The following is a 13,631-nucleotide window of genomic DNA, read 5'->3' on the forward strand; positions in this document are numbered from 1 at the left end:
AAGAACTACCAAACCATCTCGAATACGCCTTTCTAGAAAAAGACTCTCAACTCCCAGTAACTATTTCATCTCACCTTTCTAAAGAAGAGAAAGACGAACTTCTTCAGGTTCTCAAAAACCATAAGAAGGCCATCGCGTGGAAGATCATGGATATCAAGGGCATCAGTCCCTCCTTTTGCACTCACAAAATTCTCATTGAGGAAGAATACAAACCCGTGGTCCAACATCAAAGACGTCACAATCCCAACATGCAAGATGTGGTGAAGAAAAAAGTAATCAAGCTCCTTGATGCAGGATTAATTTACCCAATCTCAGATTCACCTTGGGTTAGTCTCGTTCAAGTAGTACCCAAGAAGGGAGGAATGACAGTTGTATTGAACGAGAAGGACGAACTAATACCAATGAGGACCATCACAGGCTGGCGAGTTTGCATTGACTACCAGAAACTTAATGACACCACAAGAAAAGATCATTTTCCACTTCCTTTCATCGATCAAATGCTTGAACGATTATCTGGAAAAATGGTCTACTGTTTTCTTGACGGATTTTCTGGATATTTCCAAATTCCCATTGCTCCTGAAGATCAAGAGAAAACCACTTTTTACATGTCCATATGAAACCTTCGCCTACCGAAGAATGCCATTTGGACTATGTAATGCTCCAGCCACCTTCCAGCGATGCATGGTGGCCATCTTTCACGAAATGATCGAACACTCTATGGAAGTATTCATGGACGAATTCTCAGTCTTAGGAGACTCTTTCGATCACTGTTTAAAAAATGTCGACAAAATGTTAGCCAGGTGTGAGGAAGTAAATCTAGTACTCAACTGGGAGAAATGCCACTTTATGGTTAAAGAAGGCATTGTTCTCGGCCACAAGATTTCTCAAAAGGGATTAGAGGTCGGTAAAGCAAAAATAGAAACTATCTCTAAACTTCCACACCCAACCTCAGGATTCTACCGATGTTTCATAAAAGATTTTTCCAAAATTGCTAGGCCTATGACCAAACTTCTGGAGAAAGACGCACCCTTTGTCTTCTCTGAAGAATGTGTTGAATCATTCAACATATTAAAAGACAAACTTGTCAAGGCGCCAATCATGACTACACCCGACTGGACCCTTCCATTCGAAATCATGTGCGATGCAAGTGACTTTGCAGTTGGAGCCATACTCGGACAACGCAAAGAAAAACACTTTCACCCAATTTACTATGTCAGTAAAACTCTTAAAGATGCACAAGAGAATTACACCACAACAGAAAAAGTATTACTAGCAGTAGTTTTTGCCTTTGAAAAATTTAGATCATACCTCGTTGTTTCCAAAACCATAGTTTACACTGACCATGTTGCAATGTGTTACCTCTTCAACAAGCAAGATGCCAAACCCAGACTTATACGATGGATCCTACTACTCCAAGAATTCGACATAGAAGTCAAAGACAAAAAGGGAGCAGAGAATGTAGCCGCAAACCACCTCTCACGTTTAGAATGCCCAGCTTCAGAAGAACTTCACAAGAAAATTATCAACGATAATTTTCCTCATGAAATTCTCATGCGCATCCAAGCGGTCATAGAGAAAAAAGACGAAAGTCCTTGGTATGCTGACTTCGCAAAGTACCTAGCTTTTAGAATCCTAAGAAAAGGACTTAATCATCAACAACGGAAGAAATTCTTCTCCGACCTTAAGTTCTACTTCTGGGAAGACCCGTACTTGTTTAGGATAGGTGCCGATCAGGTTGTTCGTAGATGTGTAGTAGGAAAGGAAGCCTTAGATATTCTCAAACACTGTCATGAGGGACCTACTGGTGGACACCATGGTACCGCCACTACGGTCAGAAAAGTATTTGATGCAGGATTCTTCTGGCCCACCATATACAAAGATACACATACTTTGATCCAAGCATGCGATGCTTGTCAAAAAGCCAGGAACATCTCAGCAAAAAATAAGATGGCTCAAAAGGCATTCAAATTTGTGAAGTCTTTGATGTATGGGGAATAGATTTCATGGGACCATTTCCTAACTCGTTCGGAAATAAATACATCCTTGTAGCAGTCGACTACGTATCTAAATGGGTAGAAGCACAAGCTCTTTCCACTAACGATGCTAGAGTAGTTGTACGATTTCTGAAAAGGTTATTTTCATGATTTGGCACTCCAAAAGCCCTAATTAGTGACAGAGGTACTCACTTATGTAATGCTTTAATGGATAAAGTCTTAGCACGATACGGAGTTCACCACCGACTGGCAACACCATATCACCCTCAGACTAGTGGGCATGTAGAGGTCTCGAATCGAGGAATCAAAAGGATCATAGAAAGAAGCATAGGGATGAATCGCAAAAATTGGGCAGATAAGTTAGATGACGCTTTGTGGGAACTCAGGACGGCTTACAAAACCCCCATAGGAACAACACCATTCAAACTTGTTTATGGGAAAGCTTGTCATCTACCCGTAGAATTAAAGCACAAAGCCTACTGGGCTCTCAGAGCAGTGAACCTTGATCGAGCGTCCGCCGGCATAAACCGGGAAGATCAAATTCACGAGCTCGAGGAGCTAAGAACATTAGCCTATGAAAATTCCTGGTCTTACAAAGAAAAGACTAAACGCCTGCACGACGCCCATTTGAAAGGAAACAAGAAATTCCAAGTTGGCGATCGTGTACTGCTATACAACACACGTTTACGTCTTTTCCCAGGAAAACTGAAATCTCGATGACATGCCCATACATAGTTGAATCAGTCTTTGACTACGGGACAGTCAAGATCTCAAATTCAAATGGCCAAAAGTTTAAAGTCAATGGACATCGATTAAAACCATAAATCAATGGACCATTTGAAGAAATTTTGGAGGTAGTAACCCTTCAACTCCCTGAATAGGAAATTTAGGAAACATGGTCCGGCCAAAACCTTCAAAAACTAGGCCTTGTAAATATTTGTTTCAATATATATATATATATATATATATATATTAAAACCAAAAACATGGGGGCGTGCTTAAGAAAGCACGGTGCCGTGCCAAAAATTGCTGGCCGGAATCTTCGCTGCAAAAATCTCTGCCAGACTGATTTGTAACAGAATTGTTAGGGTAAAAACACGGGCCGTGCTTCCTAAAGCTTGGGGTCGTGCTTAGGTATCTGGTTGGCTATAAAAGGCCCTTCTTGCCAATGCATTTCTTGCACCAACCAAAACCAAAACAATTCTCTCTGAAAATTCAACATGCATACTGAAATGAGTGAAGCAATTCTTGTTCCTCAACAACTGAGAAACGATGCCCGCCATGTTTCCAAAACCGAGCTCCTCTTGAAACTTCAAGAACTCATTAAGGAACTCACCGAAGTGAATCTCCTTGCTGAGATGCGCCTCGTTCAACTCACCGAATCAGTGGAAAACATGAAAATGGAACTTCGAAACGTCAATGAACAACTCCAGTTTCAAGTTCTCGGTTTCACGTACTTTCCACCACCAGGGCCATTCGGAGGAGGAGAACCTTTCGGGGAAATCTAGGAAACTTAATTTTCTGTTCTTATGTGTAAACAAGTGCATTACGCACAATGTGCTAGAAACTTCGGGCTTAACCCGAATATTTTCTTATTTTTAGGAAAACCAGGCTTATCCCGTATTTGTTTTAGGACCTTTTAATTTTAATGAAAAGTAATTTTTAGGATGACCAAACTTCTAAAATAGCATACTAAGCATCATTCTAAGAATTCTAGCTCTCGCATTTTGCTGAAAAATATAAGAAAAACATCAGTGACAAAAAGCACGGGTCGTGCTTCCAAAAGAACGAGGCCGCAGTCACCCTAGAATCTTCAGCATGATACGCGTTGACTCCGTACAATTCTCTGACATAGAAACATTTATAACCCTAGCAGCACGGGGCCATGCTTCCAAAAGCACGAGGCCGTGCTCGACTTTCCAGTCTCTATATAATGCATGCATAAACTCACTATTCCATTCACACCAAACACAACATTACTAAAATGGAAAGCAAAAAGGTTGAATGGAGGCCAGTGAGGAAAGGCAAGCAACATGAATCTTCCTCAAATCTTGAGGAGGAGGTCATGAGGCTACAATGCATCATGAGGGACCAAATCGAAAGCAACATTCAAACCGAAGCTCGCGTAATCGAGCTAATCAACAAAGTTGAACTACTTAGGTTCGAAAACTTCCATGTTGTGGATGGCCACCACAAAGATGTGGCTTCCAAGCTCAACTTTCTCAACTGGGAAATTGTAAAGCTTGACAAAAAGCTTTCCGAGCTCTTGGAAGCCAAACGAGCACCACCACACATTCAAGACTTGTTCGGGAATGGTGGTCGTTGATGTCCCGACTTTGTTTTACGTTGAAGTTGCTCCCGCTAGTGTTATGTGTTAGGATCAAGGATTGTTGTTGTACTTTTCATTTCTACTATGTTTAATTATGTCTTTATGTTTTATGTTTTAATGAAATTTAGGTCTTTTTAATTACTATCTTAAACTAGCCAGCAAAGAAAATCAGTTAAAAAACAAACCAGCTCGACAAATAAACAAAATAAAAGAAAAATTGTCTGCATCTTGCAGCACGGTACCGTGCTTCCAAAATCACGGCGCCGTGCTTTTATCCCCAATACAGTTACGAGTTTTTAATTATTAAATAACATTTTTTCATCCATTAACCCTAACACCCACTTCGTTTCTGAACGATAAACCGCCGGCCAACCCCTATTACACTAATTTCTTCATCAAATCTTCAATTTCGAACCAAAGGTATGTTAATTTAACGATTATATTGTTCAAATTCATCATTCTATGTTTAGTTTAACCCTAAAATCTCTCAAATTGACCAAATCGGGTCTAAACCCGAAAATGATATGGGTTATTCTATTAGTTTAGGATGAATAGATTGTTGAATAATTGATTATTAAGGTTTAATTAAAAGGAACCATTCGGGTTTGGATCTTATATCTAACAAACTAATAAACCCAATTGTTATAACCGGTTACAAACGAAGGTTCGATTCTGAATAAAGTAAAAAATTGGTATTAAAATCACGAGCCATGCCTTAAACAACATGAATCGTGGTCACCTTTTAGTCAACCAAAAGTCAAAATTAACATGAACTGAAAGCATGTTGTCGTACTTTGCTCTCTGTTCCGGCATAATGAAATTTTCGTTGAAATTTGACTAATTTGGGGTACGAATTGCAGATGGCCGAGTATGAAGACGATCTTCATGCATTTCTGGTCTTTCTCGGACGCAGTGCAAGGAACAGACAGGCTAACGCAAGACTAACCTACCTAAACCGACGATTTCCAGAACCGAACTTCTACGCTTGAAGAAACACATTGCGCCAAGTTAATCAATGGGACCGATACAAGACATTTGTGAAAGGTCCATGGATAAGGGTCTTTGATCAAACGGGAGAGGCAGTAACAGAACTGACAAAGGATTTCTTGGCCTCTTTCAACATAAAGAAGAAGAAATTGGACATGTGGGATGAAGATGCAATCGAATTTAGTTGTGGGGTGAATGGAACACAACTTCTGTCACACAACTGGGAATTGACTAGAAATTTACACGACCGAGAAAACTGACTCAGAAATCTGGTTTAATGCTAAAACAACATTTGTAGATGAAGATGTTGATGATGATGCTGAAGCAAGAAACACAAGGCTAGAAGCATGGGAACAATTGAGTTATGGTACTAAGGAATACAATGCAAGCGTCTCAAAGAGCACAGCACTATGTGAGCCGCTCATGAGATACATTCACCGTCTGCTCAGTCACACTGCCACGGCTCAAGGTCAAAGTGAGGGGGTTTTTAACTTGAGGGATCTTTGGGCATTGTACTGCATGAAGAATGACGAACCATGCAACATCACGTTATTATTTTGCAAGCTTTTCATGACAAATACAACCGCCAAATGAAACACCCTGATTTTTGGTGGCCTTTGGATCTACAACCTATATGGGGCCTATGATATGGATAGGGAATGGACCCGAAGCCCAGATTCGATAGCTCTCAGCCTTGATTATTGCCAGAGCATGCAGATGGTTCAGCGGATCAATCAGAACCCGGATGTATGGAGGTTCAGTGATAAGTATAACCAAGTTTGGGACCCCGAAGACCCTGTAGAAATGATCCTCTAGGATGTGCACGAGAGGAGAGGATCACCACCCAGGCAGTACCGCCGCCGCACCTACCATCAGCGAGGAGGCCCATCTTCATACGACAGCCGATACTCTTTCGAGGGTCTGTATGGACTCATCGATCAATTCTCAGCTAACACTACCGCATCATTTGACAGGATCACATGTCAGATTGCAGCCTCGGACGCACAGAGGGCAGCAGAGTATGAGGAGACAAGGAGAGAGATTAATCGATTAGGCTATCGCATGGACAGGCAATGGGGACCGTTTGACCCAGACACGGGTAACTGATGAGCCGCGGAACTCGTAGGTTCAACACGGGCATGGGCATGGTTTGGTAGTCGTTTCATGACACTTTTTATTACTATTATGTCTGTTTAAACAATTTACTTTCTGTCGTACTTGTTTATTTGTTGGTTTGGTTGGATATTTTTATGGCCGTGGGTGCCAAGAAATTATGGTAGGAACTTATTTAGCCCGATAGGGCAAGGGATGGATGATTTCATACCCAATTTTTAGCAAATTATGCTTGTTTTTTGTGGTTGTTTGCAGTTTTATATTATACAGGTACAAAATAGGAAAACGGACGATAAACAGGGGACGCTATGTCGAAATTTCGTTAGCCCATAGAGAAGTACCTTTCCATTTTAACCCACCATACTTAATTAGAATTTTTATCTTTTCATGGATCTTTTCACATTGAGGACAATGTGAGATTCAAGTGTGGGGAGGGGAATTACTTGACCAATCGTTTGCTCAAATAGTTATAAAAATTCTCTAATCAACAAATATTTTTGTAGCAAACAAAGATTATTTTTATAAAACCCAAAGAGAAATCCAAGAAAATTTTTCGCAAATAACCAATAACCAAATAAAAGTGAAAAAGTAAAAAGAAGTTTTGTAATATTGAGAATAAATTTATGCAAAATATGGCGTTAACACCCAATTCCTCCGTTATTGTGAGATAAACCTCATGCCATATAAATATTTTTGGAAGCTTTGAGTGAGTCATATGTTTCGTGTGATTTAGAACTTGTCGCAAATATTCAATTCAAGACCACACGAAGCGTTGTGTAAAGAAGAAGATAATATTGTCACAATCCCATCAAACCATTCTCCATATTACAAAACCCAAAACCTTAACCAAAACCCTACCACTTTTTCCATCTCATCGATAAAATACAACACTGGTCTTTTACCGGCAGGCCCTAAAGAATTGGAAATGCATTCTTTCGATTTCAATTTCCTTTTGCTACATACATTTTTCCAAAAACGCAATGAAGAGAAGAGAAAAAAGATACGAACGATGCATAGGTTGCGGAAACTGGTCTCACGAAGAAAGATGTAGAAAAATTCAAACTCAGTCTCAGCATGAATATACCGAACTAATGAAGGTGGGGGCTATTAGGCTCAAAGCCGAACGATCCACTAGAGTTGGAAGTTATTCAGAACAGGATTTAGGAAGAACTGATCCACATCCTCGACAAAACTGGTCTTGATGATCTGACCTTAAAAGAGTCACTAGGTCTCTAATATATATATATATATATATATATATATATGTGTGTGTGTGTGTGTGTGTGTGTGTGTGTGTATATATATATACAAAAATTTCAGGAAAAAGAGCTAACCATCGAAGACATCTCAGGATCCCGGAAAATCAGCAAAAGTTGTATTTACCATCCTCAACATCATTAACCAAGATCCTTTATCCACCACAAAATACCAAAATCCCAACTCACACAAAACCAACCTATATTACCTTCTGATCTATGCAACCCTTCACAAAGGTGGAGACTTGAATTTGTTACAAGCTTATTTATCACAAGATGCATTTTGACTAAGAGTGTTCACATACATACATCACAAGTATGATCAGATATAAAACCGAGTGTGAGTGAACGTTGTGAGAACGTGACGTTTTGCATAAACAGAAGCTCATAAAAACAAATTTTCCTTTTTTATCACTAATACGAATTAAGGTTGGTTATTTTGTTTCCATTTTCTTGGAACTCGTGTAAGGGATGGCTATAATCCGAGTTTGCTATTTTTAGAGAGTATTTATAAATATATAGCTTGAGGACAACCAATGTTCAAGTGTGGGGATGTTTGATGTACATAAAATTATACATCTTTTCAGCATCAAATAATCTCTAAAAACTACAATTTCTATCAAATAACATAGCACAAAAGGCTACTTATCATAATAAAATGTAATTTCAGGTGAAACCAAGCCCCAAACGAAGAAACAAGCGAAAAGAAGAAGAAAAACGGAAGAAAACACAAGAAAAAAAAAGAAACACACCCCCATGCCTCAAGAAACACGCCTCCATGCTTTTGAACTCAAGACAAGACAAAATTCTACAAGAAAAGACAAAAATTGGGAAACAAAAGCAAGGGGTCGTGCCCCTCAACCACAGGGCCGTGGTTGTCTACAAGAAAAGACAAAATGAATTTGGCACATGTCATAAAAATGCACGGGGGCGTGCCTACATACACGGGGTCGTGCTTCACACTCCAGATTGCCTATATATAGTGGCTCATGTTGCACTCATTTGGTGTGCCTTGAAGAGAGTTCTATTCGGTTTTCACTTATAAAAACACACACTAACACTCACATTGAAGATCTAGTGAAGAGTTTGAAGGCTTGGAGGTCATCACCATCAACCATCATCATTAACCATCATTATCATCATTAAAAAGGAAGATTCATTCACATTTGGCTAGATTGTTCTAGTCTAATCATGTGTTTGTTATTATCATCCATCATAATGTTCATAAATATGCTCATTATGAGCTAAAATCCATTCACCATCTAAAATCTATGAAGAAGTTTTGTTTTACTTGATAATTATATAAAACATGTGGTGTAATCTAGTAAAGTACATGGTTATTTTGCAATTATCTTTTGATGAGAAGTGTTTCACCATCTTAAATTACTAATTCAAAGTTGGTGATTGTCAATTCCATTGGCAAGCGTTCATGATCGATTCATGTTCTTGAAAGATAGAAACACTTTTTGATAACTTACCGAAACATGGATCTTTATATTGTACTTAGAAATGATGAGATATAAGTTATGATCTATTTTTCTATGCTTTGGTAATCCGAAAATGGCATTGCCTTGGATATCATGCTAGTTAAAGAAACCATATGTTAATTGAATGTGTAATTATAACCTACTTTAATCAACCAAGGAGAGGTTATGTGATGAACTATAATCACCCGAAGTTGTTAGAATTGGTATTTGAGAAATCGAAGTCAATCCTAATCTTTCTACATTACGAAACTACTTGTCAACTTAAATTAACATTCTTGAGGTAGCATGACATAGGAAAGGGTGGACTTTAAAATGCGCATGTTACTCCTTTTATGTCAAAGATGCTCACTTAAGGCTTAAGGAGCTATCTATCATATATTATTACGGCAAGTTTACCACATGTTTACATATTAATTATCAATGCTAAAATGGAGTGGATTCTTGATATTAGATAGTAACATTCCTATAATTGAACTACTTGTTTAGAATCTCTCATCTTGGTCACCTATAAATATTATATAAGTATTTATATTTTATAAAAAGTTCAAAAATTAACCCCAAAATGATTAAAACCTCCGATTAAAGTAAAACAACGATTTACTATTAGAAACATTTGTGTCCACGAATCGATATTTGGTTCTTACCAATACTATTCTACATATACGATAGGTACACTTGCCTATTTTGTGTGTGTTTAGTCTTTGTAGAAATCACTTTTATAAATTTAAAACACGATCTTGTGCGAAAGCAAATCATTCCATCTTTTATAAATTTTATACCCCACGCACGCACTCCATCACATGTTCTAAATATTCCTCACACCAAATCCCTTGAAACTAAGATTCTATTTGAAGTTTGGATGAATAGGAAATCGGTTGTAACCAACATGAGGGTATTTGGCAATCTTGTTCATGGCTAGGCCTCTCAACTAAGAAGGAAACTAGATCATAGGTCTGTCACTAGTATCTTCATTGGATACTATATTCAGACTAAAGGCTACAGGTTATATGATTCTATTACCAAAAGTATTAGAACAACGAGAGATGTTGAATATGTTGAATATTCTCAATGGGACTGGAAGGGTAAGACTACAAATGAATGTTCTCAATTGGTGGAAAATGATTCAGACGAACTCTCAAATGATGAAGCAACCCATGATCATCACTCTATACCAGAACAAGGCCAATGTTCTAATCATGGTGATGTACCCTCTCCTTCATTTGTCACTCACACTAATGTTGGTTCTCAAATTGCTCCAACAGATTCTAGCACTACACCATTGAAAGTCAGGAATCTTGAAGATGTATTGCAGTCTTGTCAATTTGCCCTATCCGCCACAGATCCTCAAAATTTTGATGAAGCTTGCAATTTGGTTGAGTGTCAGATGTAAATGAAAGAAGAACTAAGTGCAATAACTCATAACAACACATGGAAACTTGTCAAACCAACTACAAACAGAAATGTCATTGGTGTGAAATGGTTGTTTAAGACTAAGTTGAACCCTCAAGTAGAAGTAATCAAGTATAATGCTAGATTGGTGGCCAAGGGCTATTCACATACAGAAGGGATTGATTTTCAAGAGACATTTGCACCCGTGGCCAGGTTTGAAACCATTAGACTAACTTTTTCTACCGAAGCTCATCTAGGTTGGTTCTTGTATCAACTAGATGTAAAATCAGCCTTTCTAAGGTGCTGTTTATTTTTCTGAAAAATATGTGTACAACCTCTTTTGTCTGCGCCGCGCGTACCACGCGCAGACATTGTCATCTGCAGACTATTTGTTTTCTCGAAGACGTTTCATTAAAAAACGTTTGCGCAAGCTCTTCTAGGTGCAGACTTTGCCCATCCACTTTTGAGATCTTCTAAGGTCTGTAGAGAGTTAAAACACCACATCTAACTAACACCCACTGTCCACCACCATTGCCAGCCATCGTTCACCACCACCATCTTCCACCACGACCATCCACCACCCACCCACAGTCCGCCACCACCACCACCCACCACCCACCGTCCGCTACCACCACCGTCTACCCCCACCACCTACCACCACTGTCCACCACTACCGCCTTCTACCACCCACTACCACCACCACCACCGTCTACTACCCATCGTTTACCACCATCATCCATCGCCTTCTACTGTCACCATCCATCACCACCACCCACCACTACCACTATCACCATTCATCACCACCATCACCCACTACCACCGTTCGCACACCACTACCAGTTTATTTTAGCAATCTATAGACGTTAAAAAAACAAACAATCTTCTTCTTGCAGACTGCAGAGGTTTGGTCCACCTCTTCTTCTATAGATGTCTGCATATTTGGTCTGTAAACTGTAGAATTTTTATCTCTGAAAAAACAAATAGCACCTAAATGGCAATCTAGAAGAAGAGATCTTTGTGTAGAAACCTGAAGGATTTGTGGTAAAGGAAAAAAGAAGACTATGTGTATGCACTTTACAAAGCTCTATATGGTCTCAAACAGGCCCCAAGAGCCAAGATAGACGTTTATTTTACTCAAAATGATTATCACATAAGTGAGAATGAGCCTACATTGTACATCAAACAAACTAGTAAAAATGATATTATATATGTATGCATTTATGTGGATGATATCATCTATACTAGTTCAAGCAATTTCTTGGTTGGTGAATTTAAACAGGGCATGATGACCAGTTTTGAAATGACTGCTCTTGGCCTTCTCCATTTTTTCTTGGGTCTAGAAGTAAAACAAACTTAGCAGAGGGTATTTGTGTCACAAGAAAAATATGTTGCAGACCTTCTCAAGAGACATGGTATGAGTAAATGCACAGAGGAAAGTATTTCTAAGAATCCTAATGAAAAGTTGCAGAGTGATGATGGAGCAGATAAGGTAGATCCTGTAGTATATAGAAGAATGGTAGGAGGTTTGATGTATCTTACGCACCCAAGACCTGACATAACTTTTCCTGTTAGTTATGTGTCAAGGTTTATGCAATCACCATCAAAACTTCACATGGGAGCAGTAAAAAGAATCTTGAAGTATGTGAAAGGCACAAGTAAATTTGGTGTATGGTATGGAAGATCAAATGGCAACACTATGATTGAGCTCATTGGCTACTCAGACAGTGATTGGGCTGGGTGCATGGATGATAAGAAAAGTTTCTCAGCACAAGTATTCACTATTGGAGGTAGTGCAGTTACTTGGAATGCTAAGAAGCAACCTACAGTGGCATTATCTCGTACGGAAGCCGAGTATGTTGCAGCCACAAGTGCTACTTGTCAAGGAATTTGGTTAAGAAGAGTTCTGGATGATCTAGGATGGAAACAAGGAAGTGCAACCACCATTTATGGTGACAACAAGTGTCACACCCCGACCAAAGACGGGGGGAACAAGCCGAGGTGTAACGATTGCCCATAAGCGCATGACACTAATTTAAAGCGACAATATTTAACAAACTCATTTCATTTCATAACATCGAAAATGTCACATAACATTATTCAAGAGATAGTCAACAACAAGATAAAACAAAATATAGCAAATCAAATATTGTTTATTTTTGCTAATAACTTAAAGGTCTTGAATTTCGTTTCCTCCACAATCATCAAATCAACCTAGATGTAAACCTGTAACATTTCAAAAAATAAAGTTTGTCAACACAAAGGTTGGTGAGCAATTCATAAGTTTGAACAATAGATATATAGTATGAAAAGCCACAAAACTAGTATACGAAACCATAAATAATAGCTAAAAACTTGATAAAACAGTTATCGCTAACAAGTTAGCGACACCCAACTATAAGGGGTTGCCAAATTGTTTAGGATTTTATAGTTATCGTTAATTGCATTACGTTAACGACACCTTGCCATGAGGGGTTTCCAAATGGTCTAGGATTTATAGTTCCACCATCCAAAAGCGATAAACACATAGGCAAATAAGCATAGAACACCAAATCGAGCAATTATTCAAGTAAAGTATACAACAACGTTTGTGGTTTAAGACCCAAGTATAAAACATTTAGTTTAGATAAGATGAAATGTCACCCCCAAAATAAAAGATAGAAAACGGGGTATGAAGTTACTCACGTTCAAGTAATAAACTTGAAAGTTTGATTATTTGGAGATTTGTCGGACGACGAGTTAACGCATGAAGCCTAAAATAAAAGAAGTCTTGGATTTAGAAAGGTTGCCTTGGAGATCTTCAAATAAAATAATTTTTTGCAAAAAAAAGTAAACAATTTAAAGTTTGAGGTTTAAAATGTAACTATTTAGGAATTTATAACAATAACCCTTTGAAAATGTGAGATTGCTCAAAACCGGGTTAAAGTATCTAACCTTAATATTTACTTAACCAAAGTTAAGTAATAAGGTGGGAAAAATGCTAAAATGCTAGTTCCATTGGTACAAAGATACTAAAACGGGATTTTAACGAGTGTTCGGGTTGTCGGTTCGGGTCTTGGCGAATGGTCAAACCCAAAGT

The 13,631-nt window shown here is 38.5% G+C and overlaps 1 pseudogene; it reads left to right on the forward strand.

The window, feature by feature from the left end:
* The first annotated feature begins 11,969 nt into the window (after positions 1-11,969).
* On the forward strand, positions 11,970-12,572 carry LOC143576373 (secreted RxLR effector protein 161 pseudogene; annotated as a pseudogene).
* Positions 12,573-13,631: the final 1,059 nt, after the last annotated feature.

This window comes from Bidens hawaiensis, unplaced genomic scaffold (genome assembly GCF_021521415.1).
Source record: "Bidens hawaiensis isolate Kalapana, Puna unplaced genomic scaffold, B.hawaiensis_p1.1 tig00028086_1, whole genome shotgun sequence".
In the NCBI taxonomy this organism is placed as follows: domain Eukaryota; kingdom Viridiplantae; phylum Streptophyta; class Magnoliopsida; order Asterales; family Asteraceae; genus Bidens; species Bidens hawaiensis.